The 6,054-nt window shown below is 39.5% G+C and overlaps 1 long non-coding RNA gene across 2 annotated transcripts; it reads right to left on the bottom strand.

Annotated features, from left to right (window-relative positions):
- Positions 1–338: 338 nt before the first annotated feature.
- LOC137248155 (uncharacterized) lies at positions 339–5,280 on the bottom strand. 2 transcript variants are annotated; one of them, XR_010952100.1, is made up of 4 exons: positions 4,973–5,280; positions 4,394–4,539; positions 4,091–4,321; positions 339–563 (listed from the first exon to the last, which is right to left on the bottom strand). It is a non-coding gene; the product is annotated as an uncharacterized lncRNA (long non-coding RNA). The 2 variants fall into 2 exon arrangements; XR_010952101.1 differs by lacking the exon at positions 4,394–4,539.
- Positions 5,281–6,054: the final 774 nt, after the last annotated feature.

Below are 6,054 nucleotides of genomic sequence, written 5' to 3'. Positions count from 1 at the left end.
GGTAACTGGCCTATCGGTTACCCGTACCGGTTACCTTCTGTCAATTCGCTTTTTATATGAATGAAACGCGTCCCTTTTGTTTAAATAATATTTAATTATGAATAAATTATGTATACAATGGTTTTTACAAATAATTTCCTTAATTTTCTAGTAAACCTTACATATTGGCATATTTATATGTACAAACTACATATGTAAAGACATAAACTCATTCGTAGTCGTGCCCTTTCTGAAACCATTTTGAGTGTCGAAGCACACACTGATGGTGCTCAATTTTTCCTGCACGGGTGGTGTTGTTAGTATCAGTTTGCATAGATATGAGTGTTGTAGATATAATACCGGAATATATGCAGCCCCATTTCGTGCTATCAAAGTCGATTTGCAGGTGATGTTGAGCCTTTGAACTTGACCCTTTCCCATAATATGCGTGGTAGGGCCTTATATGTGATACTAAAAAGGCCGAGGGACAGTTGTCGCAGTTTTCTTGTAGTTTGAGCAAATGTACGTTCTTCTTACAGCCACAGCTGGAATATTGCTATGCCCACATCGTCAAATCGAATTACCTAGAATGAAAAAGAAACGAATATCAGTAAGGATAGATAATAAGTTTTTAATATAACCGGAAGTGCTTAATAAATACAAGATACTCAAGGTGATTTCAGATAACCAGAATCAGGACCGGTAAAGTAAATTCAAGTGAACCTCCACCATGCCAAGGCATCTTCCGGTAGTGGGGGTACCCGGAGATCATAACAAGGGATAATTGATAGATGTTGGGGTAATAGATAGTAAATTAGGCGTGCTACAAAAACAAAAACGAATAAATGCAGATGACTGTTTAATCCATTATGCGAAGTTCTTTGAATGGATGTGCAAATTGAAATGGGCAAAGTACTGCTAAAACTGCTTTCCCCGAGTAACCCGGGAACGAATTGATATTTATTTATTTATTTTTTTATTTATTTATTTAGCAGCAGTGCCGAGCACCAATTCCCTTTTGGACAGGAAAGTAAACGTTTGGTTGTCTGCAAGTTTATCATATGCCAGTACAGAACATACTCGTTTGCTGGATCTGAGAAGTACATCTAATTTTCCCAGATTTTCTGGGCTCAGCGAGGGTATCCCCCTGAATGGTGCATGTTTACCCTGCTGCCTTGCCTGGCCGCTCACCCAACAACACCAGGCACGACGTAGCTTGCCTTGCGACACCCAAAGTGCACTCACGCTTCTCATGGCTCCAGTGGGTTAGTGGGCTTAGAGTATACCCGTGGTAGCTATGCCTGTCGTAAGAGGCGAAATTTGAACGAAAAGTTTTCCTTTTTGTGGCAATTTAAGACATGGATGAAAAATAAAAGTCGGATATTTCTCAAAGCTTAGAATGTGAAATAGTTCACTTGAAACACATTTACGAAGCAAATTTTGATAAAGGTCTGTCACCATTGGAATTGCTAAATGCCGTCTATTTTCCAAATATGTATACAATTTTCCCCCAACTTTTGTATTGGTTTACGTACCTTTTGCACTTTACCTGTCACTGTATCTAGTGCAGAACGTTCCTTCAGCGTCCTTTCAAGAATGAAAGACTTTCATAGATCGTGTTCATCTAAAGAGCGAGTTTTAGGACTGCCACGCTTTGTGTTGCATCCGCTTTGGCAAGACAGTTAAATTTTGATATTATTATAAAAAATTTTGCAGCGAAAAAAGCAAGTAAAGCCACTCTTTGATATCGGAACATTCTATATTGAATAATTAAAATTTATAATCATCATTAAATTTATCAGAAATGTATGAAAATGTTACCAAATAACTAGAAAAGATTATTTGAAATAATATGTGGCTGTTAAAAGAGAATTTTATTTCTACGTTACAATAAAATAAAACAAATAGTAAATATTCTGTGTTAATTTTTATGTCAGCTCTTGGCCAAAAATCATTTAGTTGATGTGGCAAACATTTTTTTGATGTAATCCATCAATAATGATTTATGAATGAAACGTCATTAATTCACGTTAATCAAATGTATTAGTGGATTTTTTATAGGGGGCCCGTAAATTTTTTTAGTCCCGGGCCCGGATTTTCTCTCTACGGCCCTGCTTCGAAGACGCCAGAGGGGATTGAAGCCAGAGCCTCCGGACCCAGAGCCAAAATATCAGTACCTCTAAAAGCACATACGAGCAGCTTTCAAGCGGAAGTATTCGGCATATGTTGGTGCGCTAAACTGAGCCTTCAGCGCTGATACTCCAATGAAACAATTGCCATACTCAGTCAGACAGTCAGGCCCCACTAAAGGCAATTGTGGCGTTCGAAATAAAGTCATCACTGGTCCTTGGGTGCACAACGTAGTACTGTTGCACTGGATCCCAGGCCACAGGGGAGTACAGGGTAATGAGCAGGCGGACTCTAGTGTTTAGTTTGTTGCGGCCCTCCCACAAATTATCATCCTCCCAGCAGATCCATGCAGCGGGTCTGCGCCATACTCTCCTCCTCCGGGAAAGTTTCGAACCCAATCCGTGTCCTTCTCCTGACCCCGGTCATGAGAAATAGTTTTGCTGCGTTTGCCGGAAAAGAATCTTTTTAGGACGGTCATACTCTTGTCAGTGTGTCACGTGCAAGGGATGGTTGCATCGGACAGGTTGCTCTGGGCTTGATCCCAAAACCCGACGTCCTCGTAACTTTTACAAATCTTTTGTGGCTTCTTGTCGTTCACGCCCTCATTACATTATGAAAAATACGGCACATGAGAACACAGCCGTATGAAGCTGCAAAACACAAGCAGGTCCTGGGTGAACTCTACAAACAGGCGTCGGACCTCTATGACAGGAATTGCCCGGTGAATCCTGTACTCAAAGAAAAAAACTAGCAGAGTAGGAACGCACTCTCCCTAAGGAAACGGGAGTCACTCTAACCCAACTTCGATCTGGATACTGTAACAGGTTAAACTCTTACCTATCCAGAATCAACCCCGACATACAAAACATATGTCCTGCTTATAATGTGTCCCCACATGACACCAACCATCTCTTTAGCTGTATTGTGGAATCAACGCCTCTAACACTCCTCTCATTATGGTCCACCCCTGTTGAAACTTTCTGTTTTCTTGGACTCCCGTTAGAGGACATTGATGACAATTTGTGATCTGTCGCACCTATTTGATGGGGCGAAGCACTGCTACAACAAGAGCAGGCGGACAACCCGGAAAGAGAGGCAGGAACTGCATGACCCATCGATCCCGAGCCGTTCCTGTCAGTTGGCTCACAGGGGGCATTTATTAGGAGAAGGGTGGAAAAGAGAGAAGAACACTGGAGCAATACGGCAGGTTTGAGACAATCTAAGTTACTGTTAGGAAGTTATAGCACAAGTTGCTACAGGGCAATAATAGACCTATCGAAAGATAACCGAATAATCCCAAGAGCTTTCTTACAGGGCATTATAGACTGAGCAGCCGTATGCAGAAAGTGGGCATACTATCGAATAACACATGCCGATTTTGTGATCGATCAGCAGACGGCGGACCATATCCTCCAAGAATACGAAGCAATCTCAAAACGTACGGCTAAGTTTATGGGCTCACCATGGCCAGTGCATTCCCACATTTAATACATTGAGGTACTAACCCGACCTCTCCGGACCTATTGATATGACTACATTGAACCTTCTAGGGATTGAATATTAATAATGACCGCAATGCGAAAGTCTGCTAAAATTTACCATTCTCCATGGAATGCCACGTTTTGAATCAGTAATGAAAAGAGCAAAATTTACTAAAATTTTAACTGGTTGTGGGTAAGGTGTTGATGTCCTCTCTTAACGCAATGTAATGGCAACGGCGACGCAGGGAAAATAATAAAAATCCTATAAATCTAATGATCATAATTAATTAATCCCTCCCTTTCTATGCAGTTGTATGCATACATACATATGGGTTTTGTTTTCCAAACGCTATTTAAAAAAATCAATTGGTATTTACATGAACTTCGAACTCTTTGGTATTTGCCTTCTTCAGTTGATTATCAACAAAAGCATGACAAATTATCACTAACAAATTCATTTATGTTGTTTATATATTTAATATGGTAGGCAATTTACTTACCCTTTCTGGTGCGATGATCCTGGACAATCGGGCCTGACTAGACGAGATTTATTTTGCTTTAACATAGCGTGCTTAACGCGAACTATATCATGTTAGGGCACAATTTCGATTATGCAACCAAACAAAGGAATGTCGTGCTTGTAATACTGCTATGATAGCAGCAGCAGCTCCCGGTGGCGGCACATAAACAACAGTTGCATGCGGATCAGTTGCATTTTTTGCTTCGGCTACCTATTCAATTTTAATTCACATTACATTATCTACTATTGCAATTTTTAATCAATACAAATCAATATAAATTACCGAAGCAAATACTGGCAAACGAAGATGCGTAGTTCCACCCTTTTTTGGGAAAATACATCCAACCAATTTCTTACCGTATTCCAAAGCATGTTGGTTGTGGAAAGTACCATGTTTACCGGTAAATCCTTGGCAAATGACACGTGAATCTGCATTTAATTGTAGTTTTCGGTAAGTCTAGTTGAGGGGTCGACTGCTAATACGCCACGCGTCTTGACATCAGTATTAATAATCCGAAGGCGGAAACTAAAAATATTAACTCGTTCAAAAGATATTAACGAAAAACCGAAAAAAGACCCACGGGTACCTCCGAAACCGGGGGTGGGATCCATAGTATTTTTGCGCATAACACCTTTCTGAGTTGGCGGCCTTCGGCCTACGGCTACCGCCACGGTGATGCACAAATTTTTTTGTGGGTAGGAACACAACAACAACCACATGCAAATCGCCAACTTCAACTGCAAATATCTCCGGACATGGATAAAATTTTTCTTTTCCGATATTTTTGGTAGCGTATTAGCAGTCGACCCCTCAACTAGACTATTACCAACATTTTTTTTTATTATTTAAAAATACACATACGTATGAATGAAAAGCAGAGTAAATAATGTTGCTTTGGTTGTAGCGATGACACTCCCCGGGAGCGATTTAGTATGACCACCTGAAACCTTCTAGGCCATCCCGTCGATTCTATACAACTTTCAGATTCTAACAACGGATCTCGACACGCGTCTTTTGATACCACCTTTGTTTAGGTTGTGCACTGTCTTGAAAACGTTACCTTTTTTAGTTTTGGAAATCGAATCTTCCAATTCCAATTTGTGGCAAGAGGACTTGGCTGCCTCTAGTTAATGCGCCAGGTTAATTTAGAAGTGCCTAAACAGCTAACACACGTCACACCTAAAAGCCTGTAGCACAAGCACCATAGATTAGATTGATACGAATCTTTTGCTTACGCTCTCATATTTTCGCTCTCACGAGGGATTTATCTTCTAGTTGTTGCTGGCAACAATCACAGATAAATCCCTCACGGCAGCTGAAGCGGGTGCCAGAACAAAAAATGTGCCAGCCAAAACGAAAAACGTGCCAAAAATTTTGGTAAACTTTAGTTTGACCTACAACTGTAGAATAGCGTTCAAAAGTTATGGGAAAAAGGATAAAAATACATGTTTTAGTGTAAGTATTATTAGTTCGAAGGCGTAGGGTAAATATTATTTCCCATTCAATAGTTATCACTAAAAATAAGTTTTGTAAATATGAACTCCCGATGCAACCATCCCATTTAGATCACAGAACCTGGAACGCCAGACATTCAGGATAAGCCCTATCCATTAAATAATGTTAACTTTTATATCATAGGTCCGATTTACTGAAATTTCAAAAGAATATATGGTTTTCATTGCGAGTTAAATGCGTTACAATATTTGACTAATTAATTTAATCGAAATGTAAATTTTACTTAGATTTGCTTATATTTAACTCCAACTAGTCGTATTATTGTAAAATAAATTTAAGGAAATAAATATTTTACGACTATCATTTTATTAAGTGATTGAAACTATAATCGCCGAAATGTATGTCAAAAATCTACATTTTCAGATCTATACATTTTTGTTTGGAGTGGCATCATTGATAAATGTTATAAAAAATGTCCATTTTGACAG

This window comes from Eurosta solidaginis, chromosome 4, assembly GCF_040869045.1.
Source record: "Eurosta solidaginis isolate ZX-2024a chromosome 4, ASM4086904v1, whole genome shotgun sequence".
NCBI lineage: Eukaryota > Metazoa > Arthropoda > Insecta > Diptera > Tephritidae > Eurosta > Eurosta solidaginis.
The sequence above is the reverse complement of the archived record's forward strand: the minus strand, read 5'-3'. Positions and strand labels throughout refer to the sequence as shown.